Consider the following 14,245-nt stretch of genomic DNA (forward strand, 5'->3'; position numbering starts at 1 on the left):
GACTCATTTCCTCCTACGTGAAACAAGTAGTCCCTTCCAAGTACCCAGTTCCTTAACCAAATCCTTAGATTGGCTCCGTGAGTTATCCATACATAGCTTCTTGTCTGCCTGCACAAGGATTTCATGTCCCAAGTCTATAGAAACTATGCATTGGTTCCTTGAATTCACCAACTAATGTGGCAATTGTATACATTACTGAACAATAGGAAAGATAGACATTTATTCGTGTTCAAATTTGTTAGTGCTTCTGCCTAGTGGCACAAAAACACAGTTCTCAGCTTAGACTTTAGACCCCAGGATACCACCGCTTCTCACACCAGAAGCAGCAGCAATTCATTGAGTATTAACTCCATGTCAGACCCTGCACTGGGTGCTTTGCATACGAGATTCTACTTAACTTGAATAGGTGCCCAGGAACTTGGAGGTATTATGATCCTCATTTTACGGATGAATAAACTGGAGTTTTGAGAAATTAAACCACTTGTACAAGGCCATACAAAGTAAACAATGCTATACATGGGATTCAAAATAAAGTTGAACACTTAAAGCCATATTCTTAACCAGTGCCACAATTTCAAATACTTAATTGCGTTAAGTCACATGCTTGCATCTATTTATTCATCTATCCATTCATTCACTCAACTTTGGCATGTATCACAGTATACTGTGATTCTCTTCTCCTCTCCTCCCCTCCCCTCCCCTCCTCTGACCCTCCCCTCCCCTCTCCTGTGTCTGTCAGCACTGTGAGGTCAGGCCTAAGTAGAGATGAAGTGCTCAAAAACTGTACAGTCACTCAACATTTACTGGACCTTGGCCCTTCTCTAGGTGGGATTGAATAAGAAGGATGAGGTACCCAGAAAGAATATTTAATAATCAATCCCCTTGTCTGAAAATTAAAGCCAAGACTAATATTAGAGAAAGCTGTGTGTCATAATGAATTGTATGGGATCTGAAATAGATGTGCCTGCATTCACATCTTAATTTGTTTGTTTATTGAGTGAATTGAACCTCTCTGAGCCTCAGTTTCCTTACCTGTAAGTTGTGGTTCATAGTAGATATGTCATTATGTTGCTGTGAGCATTTGTTGTTGTGTTTTGCTGCCAAATATGAACATTCAATATGTGGTTGTTCGAAATGCCCATCAGTAGATGACTGGATTAAGAAACTGTGGTACATTTATACAATGGAGTATTACGCAGCCATAAAGAAGAAAGAAATCTTACCATTTGCAACAACATGGATGGACCTAGAGAACATTATGTTAAGTGAAATAAGTCAGAAAGAGAAAGACAAATACCATATGATCTCACTTATATGTGGAATCTAAAGAAAAGAATAAGTGAATGAACTAATCAGAAACAGTTTTGGAAACATGGAGGAAAAACTGAGGGTTGCTAGATGGGCAGGGGGGTGGGGATAAGGGGAAGGTGAGAGGTTTTGGGAACGTACAGAGGGATAGTGGATGGGGGGAGGGGGGTTCACACAGTGTGAGGGATATAAATGATAAATGTCTAAGTTTTGCTTTGTCTTGTGCAAAAAAAAAAAATATATATATATATAATTATTCTAAAGCTCTTTGAGCAGGGTTTGTTTTCCTTTTGAATAGGACACTTTATCCTATCTTTAATAAGGCTGTATTTCACTCTGTCCTCCCCCAAAACATAGAACTATTAAATTGTTGAATATTTAAAAAAAAAAAAAAAAAATATGTGGTTGTTAGTACTAAGAATATTTCGGTGCCATCTGTTTTTCATTCAAGCTAGAGATATTTTTTTCAGCTTCACACTTGACAGTTACCTGGAGTCCCATTTAATCAATATTTGAAAGTATTAAATGACACCCAGAGCCTTACATTAATCATGGAAACGACCAGGTTCTGACTTGACCATATGTAAAGGACCCTTATTTTCCCCTACTTTGTGATTTCCAGGGATGCACTCACTTGTGCTCTTCTATCTCTGTGGTTTTGATTATATTCACCCTAAGTCTGTGATGAATCCTCTTCTCTGTTCCCCCACCTGAATGTCACTAGTTCTTTAAGATTTAATTTCAATTTTGATTCTTCCCAGAAGTCTTCTCTGTCCTCTAATATGTATTGATATCTGACTGTTCTAGGCTCTAGCACATAGTACAACATTATTTTGTGCTCTCTGAGTTGTCTGGTATGATATATGGGTAAGGCTTAAGGGCAGTGGTTATGTCTAATCTTTCTTAAGTGTAGTCATGATTGACCCTTATTTTAATGCAGATACTGCCTTAACTGTGCTTATCTCAACTTGTCTGTATAATGTCCTTCCAGTGGATGTGAGAGAAGTTTCAGCTTTTCATTCTTTCATTCCCTACTCCCTACCACCTAAGGGCAAGCTACATAACTTTTTCTCTAGAAAAGTGTTAAGCAATTCTGAGTCAGGATAGTGAGTGCTTCAGGGGTCTTCTTGACCAAAGAACAGTGGATTGCCTTCTCCCTGTCAGGACCTCAGTTACTAAATAGGTTTTATTTATGATGCAGTGAGCGAAAGACTTAGAAACTCAAGAGAGAAAACTCAGACAAAATGGACGTTTTTTTAATAGTCACTTTTATTTTGTGTGTTATATAATAAGTAATCAGATATTGGCCATACTGGTTTCTCAGCTCTCTGCTGATGAAGGTTCTTTCCCTGGAAGACCTGTCTCCCTCAGGAGGGGTGGATTAGATAAGTTGATCCATGATTCAGCCCTGTGAACCTGATTTGGTTATTGCTTCTCCAAGGTCAAGAGGACCTGCCTCCCTTCTTAGTCAATAAAATGATTGACAAAGATGAAATCAAGTTTCAACTTTTCCATTCTCAATTGTGGTGCTGAGAGTTGGGCTTCCTCATCCCCTAACTGGCAATATTACAAAATCACAGACATGTATAATTTCTCATAATACAGGCAAATATTTAAAGACCATCTCATTGTTTGTTTCCTCTTCATTTTGTGCCTTACTTTTATTATCTTTTGGGACTAGAACATGCCATGACTTGCTGTATCAAGCTCAAAGTACATCAATGATATTTCATCAGCCTATCTGTTCTGAGAAGGAAGAATTTCCCCAGGCAAATAACCAAGAAGATCACTGCACATTGAGAAAAAAAAACTAGGGTTCCTTCTAATATTGAGAAAGGTAGACAGTAACATTTTAAATCAAGACTGTGTTTCTTGAGTCTACATATTATGAGTATACACTCTCAGAAAGACCTTGGTGGAAACTTCCTAGCCTCCCCCTGCCCCCATCTAAAATTAAATGAAATATAACCAGAGATCAGAGAATGAACAGATGGTGGTTGATAGTGGTTAAGAAAGAGAACCCTTTGTACACTGAGAGTTACTGGCATAATCTGTGGGAATAACATGCTGACCCTGTGGCTTCTCTTGACACATTTTACAAGACAAGTAAAGGAAGCCTAACTTTTTGAACTTCTTTCTTGCTAAATTATACAGTCTTTGAGGGCAAGGTATGTTTGATTTATTAATGTGTGCTCAAGCTTGTTATTTTCAATGATTAGAGGCTGATCAAGTATTAATTTGAATGAAAAATAATAATTTTGTAATATGGGAAACAATTTTGTAGACAAGTGATATCCAGCTGTGCTTATGAGAATCACCTAGAAGGCTTTATAAAGTTGTATCACTCAGGGCCCACATCAGAACAAGTAAGTGGGTAAAGCTATTTCAGATATTTTAAAATCCTCCACAAGTGGCCCCAATCCATGGCCAGAATAAAGAGCCACTGCTCTGATAGTGATACCAAAATTGGTGTCTTACAATGACACATCAAAAGCAGACAATCAGAAAGAACATCTGATATATCTTAACAATCAACAAATACTGAGAATCGGTAGGATTTGGGGTATTTCTAAAATTAGATAAATTAGGTTAATTTTATATTATATGTTTAGACATATATCTGGTTTAATAGGACACGTATTAATAATTTAAGTTGGAGAGGTATAACAGATACTATTAAAATTTTTTTAGTTATCTTTATTAACAGGGTGATGTTAGCTGGTAAAGATTTTGTGATTAGCATGGCCTCTCTGTAATTAGTTGATTGGGATTCATAAAAAAATAGGTTGAGCGATAAAGGGGAAAATATGTTTCTTGCAAAATGTGCTAAGACATGTGGAAATGGAAGAATATGTGTGTGTACATGCGCTCACACAGGAAAGAGGGAGAGAGGGGGAATGTGTATGTGTTCTTGTTTTTCTTAATGGAAATTTCTCCAGAAAAACTTTTAAATGATGGGCTCCTTGGGTTCCCCATTTATATGATTTGAATTAATATATAGAATCAAAGTAAATATCCAAAAATTAAATCAGATATTGGCAAAATTAGCAAAGGTTTGGATACCAAATAGATTTCTGATAAATAACTGTTGAATTAAAATTACATATTGGGTTGCTGCTTGAAATGGAAAGGAGTGGCCATGTTCATACACTAATGGTGGTGTGTAAAGGATCATACACAGAGATTGCAAGACAAAACACACCACATTGATATTATATTCTGGATATATTAAATTTCTAGAGCACTGTTATGATATTGCTATGTTATGTAATGGTTGCAAGAAGTGTTGATTGAGAAGGAAAGAGAGAAATAAAGATTTGAAGAAACCTTCCGTATCATGAATCTTTTTTTTTTTAGCTTTATGCCAATTAACCCAATAGTTAGTAATTTTTACAAATTCAGAAATATGTATAGAGTATTTAACATAGGTAAACATGCTAATTAAAAAATTTAAATTGCTCTATTTTTATGATTAAAGATTTTTATAAATATTAAAACCCTTTGAACAACAATTCGGTCTGCTATTTTTATAATACACATCATGATCTTTCTTCCTACGCCCTGAGCACTGTTCCCCAGAGTGGAAGACATAAAGATTGTGGACTGAACCCTTTGTGTAGATGGAACCTAGGGATTTTTGTTTATTTTTTTAGAACAGAATTGATATATACCAATCATTTGCTATGTTTATCAGTGAAAAATTACACTCCATTCAACATAGTTCTTCGTGTATGTTATAGTCAAATTACATTAGTGCATGCATTTATTTAGAATAACTACATTGAACAGGACTTACTGAGCACAGTTCTTCATGTTCTAAATAATTATTTATTTCAGGGAAATAACTTAAATAATTGAATTTTCCAGAAACAATAACAAGTAAGTTCAGTGGGAAAAGCAGAAAAGAACACCTGTAGCCAGCCAGTCATGCAACTCAGCAGCTTTCTTTTTTCTTTTGGCTGACTTCCTTTGTGTATGATTATCTTTCATAGTTGGCTATTGTGGGAAGATACGATAGCCAATGGTAACTCTCTATACTATAGAATTACTGTTGGACACCTTGTAGATGGTAACTACAATGTCTAAAAGCATAATTTAAAGGTGTTCCTGTTACAAGAGTTTTGTGAGAGAATTGAATGTAGATAAATGCCAGTTAGTCAATTGACCATGCTAAAGTAGCCTGAAAGCAATGAAAATTAACATGTTTTCATAAACCTGAGCTACCATTATCTTGTTCTATGATTTAAAGTATTGTTCTAAATAATGCTCTTCAATATATTATATCTGCATAAGACCTGTTTGAATAATGCAGATATATTCTGTCATGCATCCTAAAAATATGATTAAGCATTTATATTTTCCTTATATTATAAATATGCCAATTATTGGAAGTTGAATAGATTATTTAAGTATTGTATAATAAGGAAACAGAAACATGGACTTATTTCCAGTTAAGATAGTTATAATTATAAATTTTTCTGGTGTAATCTTGTATATAAAATTTAAAAATATACAACCCTGATTTTTGCTACTTAAAATTTGTGCTCTTTCAATATTTATATCTTCAAACTTATACAACGTGGTGATTCTAAGTTTACTATTGGTAAACCTTTGAGAAGGAAAAGATGAATCCAAATTATACCATTGACTGTTTCAGAGACAGTCACACATTATATATCTTTTAATAATATGTAATGTTATAATGGTATCTACTGTAAAGGCTGGATTTGCTTAGGTCCTATCCAAGGGAATTTATTTTTTAATCAACAAACATAATTTGCTAAAAAGTTTTACATGGATGATATTTGAAGACATTTATTCAATAGGGCATTGTTAAAGTTATGTTCTGATATTTTGAATAGTGATAACATAGAAATATTCCCCAAATTTTCCAAAGTCAGCAAGAAGTATCTCAGAGTGAAAATGTAAGGGAGAACTAAGTTGGAGTCTTGTAGCCTCAGAACTTGGTATGGTGTCTGTGACTTATAAGGTATTCAGTAAGTGTTTCTTGATTGAATAGCTCTTCCATTTTGTCAGAACCAGGGAAATTATGGGAAAGGTCTCCAGTGCCTTGGAATGGATCTAAGTATAGGATTATCAAATGACGAATATTAGATTGTGCTACTATGAAAATTTTTGCTAAATAGTTTTCTAAAGTGGTTGTACCAGTTCATGGAGTGGTTGTATCAGCAGTGTGTGTGAGTTCTAGTTACTCTACTTTCTTGTCAACACTTGATATTTTCAGCCTTTTCCACTTTAGTTATTCCATTGTGTATATAGTGGTATCTTATTGTGTCTTATTTTGTTTCACCCTAATGCTTAATGTAATTAAGTCCCTTTTGAGATGTTTATTGACTATTTACATATCCTCTTTTTTGAAATACCCATTTCACATCTTTTTGTTTCCTTTTCTATAGGGTTGTTGCCTTTTTAGTCTTGATTTATGAATTATTTATATCTTTTAATCTTTCATCTTGATTTATGAATCACTTAGACATGTATTGAAAATACATTCTCCCACTCTGTAGCTTGCTTTTTAATTTTTTGAATAGCAGCACTTGTCAATCTAAATGTCCATCAATAATAGAATGGATGAATAAAATGTGGTATATTCATATAGTTTACTACAACATAGCAATGAGAAAAATGAACTACAGCTACATGAACAACATAAATGTGTCTCACAAACATAATGTTAAGCAAAAGATGCCAGACATAAAATAGTACATATTATGTGAGTCTATTTATATAATATTCATAAAAAAGGAAAAAGTATTTGATGGGAGACTAGTAATGTCCTATTTTTGTATCTAGGTATTTTTCACACGGATATTGGTTACACTGGTGTGTGTACTTAGTAAAAAGACGTCAAGTTGTAAAGTTTTTTGTACTTTTCTGTATATGTGTATACTTTTCTATATTTGTATGCTATATTTCAATAAAAACTTTATATAATAAAGAAGTAGAATAACCACCATTATAGAAGAATAATTCATTAAAGACACACTCTTGAACTGAAGATGAAAAGTAATGGTCATGGTGATTTATTATAGATCTCCCTCATGGTGAATTGGTTAATCCTCATGGTGAATTGGTCAAAGTCCATATCAAATTTTTGGCTGTTGAACACAAGCAATTTAATGGGGCCAGTAATGATATTTTATATTAAACTCAAACTTGAGATTTGGTTTAAAGAAACTTAGATGAGAATTGCCATGCGATTGATTCCTCGTAAAATGACTCAAATGATCATCTTTGGTTGGTAGTTAATACTTTACCTCTGAGTTTAAGGATAATTTTTTAGAAGGTTTTTAATGCCCATGTATCCCAGGTTTATTATAATAGTCTGTTACAAAATATTTTTGGTTAATAGGAATTGTTGTTGAATAGCTATTATGCTTATTTTTTTTTTTTTTTTATCCATGTCAGGCAGTGTAGCATAGTGGAGAGAGACAGTGATTTGGCATCTCCAGAAAGTGGCATGAAACACATTTCTACCATTTACCAACTGTTTGCTTTATGTAAATCCTTAATTTTTGAGACATTTCTCATTTCTATACTAAGATAGAAAACACTGGAGTGGCACAGAGTAGGTACATAATAATTGGTAGTTATTATTATGCAATTTTTGTGGCCTTTCAAGAATTTTAAATGCTATTTTTTGAGATAATTTAAAGTTTAGTGATATTGATGAAAATTAAATTTCATGGTCAGCATAGAAAATAGAAAGCCCTTTCAAATTTAACTTATATATTGAGCAGAAATGTAAATTTTAATCCATGGTTCACTGTGCCTTTGTGAATAGAAATACTGAGTTTCCAAATTTTCATTTTTCTTAGTAGTATGTTATCAAATTAGAATTGAATGTAAATCATATTACCTATTTTTGATTACAAGAACCTGGAAGTATGCATTTAATTTGGAGAAAAAGAGTTATTCTAATGATATCAATGATGATAAAACAGTTAGCAATTATTGAGCTGTTACTGTGTGGCAGGCGCTGTTTAATTATTAATAGTTTTATATGAATTTCCCTATTCTAACAACTTGGATAAAATAGAACATTTATAGTCCTATTATACTGACTAGGAAAGAGAGAGGTTAAGATATCATTTTAAGCATGCTACAAATATAGAACTCTGGGAAAGTTACTTGAGTTATAGAGCCCTTGACAATTATGAAACAAAATATAGATTTTAAATCTTATTCTATTAAGGGGTTTCATGTAAATCACTTTGAGGGGAAAATTATTTTTCAAAGTTATGAGTTTGCCTTAAAAACTGTATTATATTTTGTCTGATTTCCCTTAATCCTAAATGAAAACAATGAGATATAAAAGTTCATTGTTTTCCATATTTCTAGGCTAATTCAGCAGAATTTGGAATATTATAGTGACTCTTATTAGAAATCACGATCTGTGAGCTTGGGGAAGAGACTGTAGTCTTGTCAGGAACATAATCTAATTTTTTAAAGAATTGTTTTATTTCTTTATAATAACATGTATAAAAGTACACAAGTTATAAGTGTAGAAACTGATGAATATCCACAAACAAACCTGTGTAACCATAACCCCAGTCAAGAAATTGACTATCACCAGCAAGTCAGAAATCCCTGTCACTACTCCCCTAGATACAGCACTAATACATTATCTTCTTTGTTCAGTTTCTCTAAATTGATTCTTTAAAAAGTGTTGTTTTATCTATATTTTCAAGTATATTGGCATAAAGTTGTTCACAATATAATCTATTTCCCCTTTTTTGTCCTCAGATCAACATTTCTAGGAATTAATTTTATTAGTTCTTTCAGGAAAAAAATTGTCAATTTCTACTTTTATATATTTGTCTTCTATTTCATTCAACTCTGTTCTCGGCTCTTATTTTCCTTCTACTTAATTTGGGAGTTTAATTTGTAGTTCTTTTAAGTTTTAAGATGGATAGTTTATTCATTTTTTAGCTATTCTTTTGCAATATTTAAGTATTTAAATAGTCTTATAGTATTTAAGACTATATCCCCTATAAGCATGTTTATTTTTTTTCTGTATCCTACGTGTTTTGATATGTCCTATTTTTATTATCATTCAGTGTACAAACTTTTAAGTTTCCATTCTTTCTTGACCTGTGTGTTGCTTATTTTGAGAATTTTTTGTTTGTCATATGTTTCATTTTCACTTAATACTTTTGTTTTGCAAAATTAGGTAGATTCAACAGAGTCCATTACTTATTAAAAGTTGTCTAGCTTACTTATTTATTATTTGTCTGGTTGTTTTGTTGTGGATTATATAGAAAATATTTGATTCTTTTCATGAACCAGAGCCAAAACATTTTATTACCAAAAGTTAGGTGTGAGAGAACATTTCCTAACAGTAAATCACTAAAATCATTACATGGGATAATATTAAGGCTAGATAGAGATAATTATATTGTAATTAGTATTATAAATACTACATATTAAGCATTATCTATTTTGATTTATTGTTTTAAAACCTTAATACTCATACATTTTGAATAATGGATGATTAATCTCATTTTGACCTAATATTGAAATTGGTGAATATTTGGAGCTCTGCCAGGGTACTAATGAAATATAATTTATAGGAGACCAGAAAAGAACTTTTTCTCAATGTTCTGAGGTTTAGAAAAACGTACATGAAATTAATAGATGTGTAGTTTTAAACAGGCTGTTTAGATTTACTAATTAAATGAAACTTTTGACCCTCCCAAAAAAGACAAAACTGATGAACGTTATTTTGAATGCTTTAGGAGCAATAATAACAGTAATTAGTGATTCATGAGCTTATATTTCTACAAATCAAAGGATGGTTTAACAATTTCTAAGAGGCAGAAGTAATATACCATTTTAACATTTATAAAGTAAGAAAAATCTTAAGTGATTAAAGACAACCCAAATTTTGACTCAAAATCTGATACCATATATATTTTGACATAAAGCACACAATGTCTACAATCAAGATTAGCCTTATTGTTAGGAAGAAAAAGAAAATCAGAGAATTTCTGAAAGAGGGTCAAGTGATGAGACTAAAAACAGGCATATGGACATTTTGGTAACAACTGTGAGGAGTCTATTTTCACGTTTCTGGTGAGGAATTTATGAATGTTCTTAAAGCAATACTTTAGGTGTATGAGATAATAAGTATGTATATGAGATTTTAAGTTACCATTTGAGTAAATGAGATTCCTTTTTATTTTTTAATAAATGATTATTATTTGTACTATAATACCAAACTAAATCTGTCTTTAGAATTTCTGATAATTATGCCTTTTTCTCTTTCCTCAGGTTATATATTTTAAGTGAAACTTTTCGTAACAAATTGTTAAAGGAACTTATTGATATGCCCAAGTAGGCTGCACTTGCAGGTCCGCTGTGTGTTTTTTTTTTTGGTGTGTGGGGGGGTGACTGTAGAGTGGGAAGGGGACAATTTCTGAAATAATGGGAGATGCCATTAAAATAACAGAACTGCAGCAAAATAAAACACTTTAGTCTGGATTTAGCATGCATGAAGTGGAACATGACCTTATGACCCTTATACTGTGTTACTTTTTCCAAAACACTTTTTTAAAAAAAATATGACTAGCATCTGTGACTTTATTTTGTTATGTTATAGTGGGTTGGTTTCCTCATGGTGAAATGGCTTCAGTTAGTTGAATTTGTGAGTCTTAAAATTTATTTTTTCTTACACATCGATGTACAATATTATACTAAGTGAAATAAGTCAGGCAGGGAAGGACAAATACCATACGGTTTCAATTATAAGTGGAATCAAAAACAAAAAAACAAAACAAAACAAAAACAAACTTATAGGAACAGAGGCCAAATGGATGGTTACCAAAAGGAAGCGTGTGTAGGGGATGGGTGAAAAGGGGAAGGGGAATGAAGTCAATAATGCTGTGAAAATTTTACACGGTGACAGATGAGTACTTGAATTAGTAGGGTGATCACATTGTGAGGTATAAAAATGTTGAATCACTATATTGTACATCTGAAACTAATATAACCAATACAAGATGGTTAAACCAACTACCAACTATACTTAAAAGAAATAAAGTGCACAGGGCTACGTTTATATATTATTTTGTGTCACTTCTTCACGAGTACTCGTATATGCTTACTAAAGATGCACCCGGGTCTGTGATATGCAACATACTCACTCTGCCCATTCTATTATAATCAATTATAACAGTATGTGGTTTGATTATTTCTGGAACTTAACACGTATTGAGAATTGTATGAAATTTTATGGTTTGTGTCTCTGAACTTTATTGGAACAAGTCAAGGCATAAGTAATAATAAACAAATTCATGCATTACTCCTGAATTACCCTGGGGTGGATGTAAGACTCTCACTACATAGAGTAGAACCTGTCATTCTATTGCAAGTCCATTCATTCATTCAATGAACATTTTCAGAGTATGTCACTATATGTCATTCCTTCTCCTGCCTGCTGGGCAAACACCATTGAACACAATAACAGGGTCCCTGTTCTCAGGGGACTTTCTGTGTACTGGGTGGGGTACTGCTTTATTCCTTTGGTACAAACAAACAAAAATCCAATGATGGAACTTTTTCCCCTACAGGTCTTGGGATAAAAGTTTGCTTGTTATCACTAGGACTCCCATGGAAGTTCAGGCCTGGAATGTGGCCAACTGAGTGAGGATTTTCTAATCACTCACTTTGTCAGGGTATCAGTAGCTCCCCTGAGCTACTGGATAAACTCTGTGGCTGTCAAACAAGTAATCAGAAGGTCCAAATCAGCTTCTACAATTGTACTCACAATCAGAGGAAATAGTGCTCTTGGGTGTCTCATCACATTTGACCAAAGAACTTATTTTAAGATCACTGTGGAACATCTAAAATCTTGGTCCTCTCTTCAATGGTTGCAGATCTGTCCCTGGTTACTAGTAGTACATCTTCAGTTAGTGAGCCTAATGCATGCGCGCGCGCACACACACACATACACACACACACACACACACACACACACACACACACACACACACAGAGTCTTAGGAAGACACTGAGCTAGCAAGTTGAAAGAACAGCTATTTAAGACATCCTGAGAGTAACTGAACATCTGCCCAAGTTTTGGGCAGACACTAACTGCATATATTCTGCCACAGAGGTGATAACTTCCTCATGGGTGTTCTGCCAGTAATTTAGCAACATGAAGAAACTGCTAATTCTTCATGCCCTATATTCTTTTGTTTATAGATCACGTTTGCCTTTGTACTTTATTTAATGGTTTTGTTGAGCTTGGACCTGGACTAGATCTTTTTGGATGGAAAAACAGGCAGGGGGAGAGTAGTGAAACTAACTAGAGTTCAGGTATTTGTTCTCCTATCCTTTTTGTGATACAAAAAGGATACATCTCTACACGGCGTCATCCCTAATCAAAAGAGAATTAAAAAGAAGAAAACTTCACAAAATGTTATATGTATAAGTTTGTCTTATACTGTGTGAACTTTAGACAGCTTGGTGAACTTCAGCAAACCTCCATTTCCCTATCTACAAAGCAGAGATGATAATAAAATCTCCCTCATAAAGTTCTCCTGAGTATTAATGGCCTTATACTCAGCATCTATGACAGAGGCCGACACTTCAGGAGGGTCAGCTGTTATTAGGCAAGACTTCCCAAAATCCTTTCCTGTACATGGTCTCTTCTTATTCATGTACATCTTTTATGACTTGTGTTCCTAGCCTGGGGCAAAGAGCATTGCTAATATCATCAGATTTTTCAAACCATTGTTTTAAGGAAGCAAATTTGATTCTGAGATTGCATTGAATATTTTCTTAGGATCATTTTGTTTTGTATATTTCTTATTAGAACAAGACATTTCTAAAAAACTCTGTTAGAAATTCATCATTTTATTGATCATCTACAAGGTAATGCCTTTGTCTGCCTGGCACTTTCAAACAATTAAATAGTTTCATTTGCCTTATGAAAGTCTTCAACTTCTTTTAATTGGTAGAATCTCATCTATGAGAAATCCATCTGAATTTGTAATGACCTTTTACATTTCTGAATGTGCAGATTCACCACTGCCAAATTATTTTTTATTAGAGAGTAACCTGTGTTGAAATTACTGAATTCATTTTTGATAGACTTTTACATGATTAAAAAAAACACACCATATTTTAAACATCCCAAAATAGGAAGCTTTTCTCCCAACCCACTGCTCTATGGAATCAATTATTAGTAGGAGAATGCTTTCTTGGGGAGTTACTATTTTAAGACAGCAACTATATGTGCCTCCGAAAAATGCCAAGACAATTATAGTGGTTCTGTAAGATCAAGCCCTAAGCAGACTGGCCACATAGGTGAGCTTAGGTATAGAGACTCATATTTTCCTTCTCTTCGTGCCATACCACCTCAGCTCCCTTCATGCTTGTGCCATGAGACCCCAGGCTGTCTGCAGGCTGCTAAGCGCCTGACATGGCCCTTCCCTTCCTCAGCCAGTGTGTGTTCCAAGCCCAATGCACCTCCCTGCTCCTCTCCCTGGAAAAAGTAAGAGGATAAAGCTGTCCATGGTAAGGTGCTCGTGGGTGCTGTTGTATAGGTAATGGCACTTTTGTATTTTAATAACTTGGGCCTTAAGGCTAGAAAAGAAATGAACTCACAGTTTTGTAATATTTACCGTGTTTGGGTCCTTTGCAGGCATTACGTAGTTACTGTACTAGGTCCCTTAGTTATAATATTTTTATGGTGACCAATCTTTGCAAAGCTCATTTAACAGACTTCACCTCATTTTATTCATGTTTTAGCTCAATTATAACCTCAGAAAGGCCTTCCTATCTAACATGGCACCCACCTCCATCCCTCTTCATCCCCTTTTTCTATTTCATGTGGCTTCATATTTTTATGCATTGGCATTATATCCAAGATCTAGCTAGATGTTTGTTTGTATTCTATTATATCAACTAA

At 33.8% G+C, this 14,245-nt stretch overlaps 1 protein-coding gene across 10 annotated transcripts in view; it reads left to right on the forward strand.

The window, feature by feature from the left end:
* The window catches only part of TRPM3 (transient receptor potential cation channel subfamily M member 3), an 833,246-nt gene that overhangs the window by 136,425 nt on the left and 682,576 nt on the right, over window positions 1-14,245 (forward strand). The window lies entirely within an intron of this gene.

This window comes from Rhinolophus sinicus, chromosome 16 (genome assembly GCF_057876585.1).
Source record: "Rhinolophus sinicus isolate RSI-liver-muscle chromosome 16, RSI-T2T, whole genome shotgun sequence".
Lineage (NCBI taxonomy): Eukaryota > Metazoa > Chordata > Mammalia > Chiroptera > Rhinolophidae > Rhinolophus > Rhinolophus sinicus.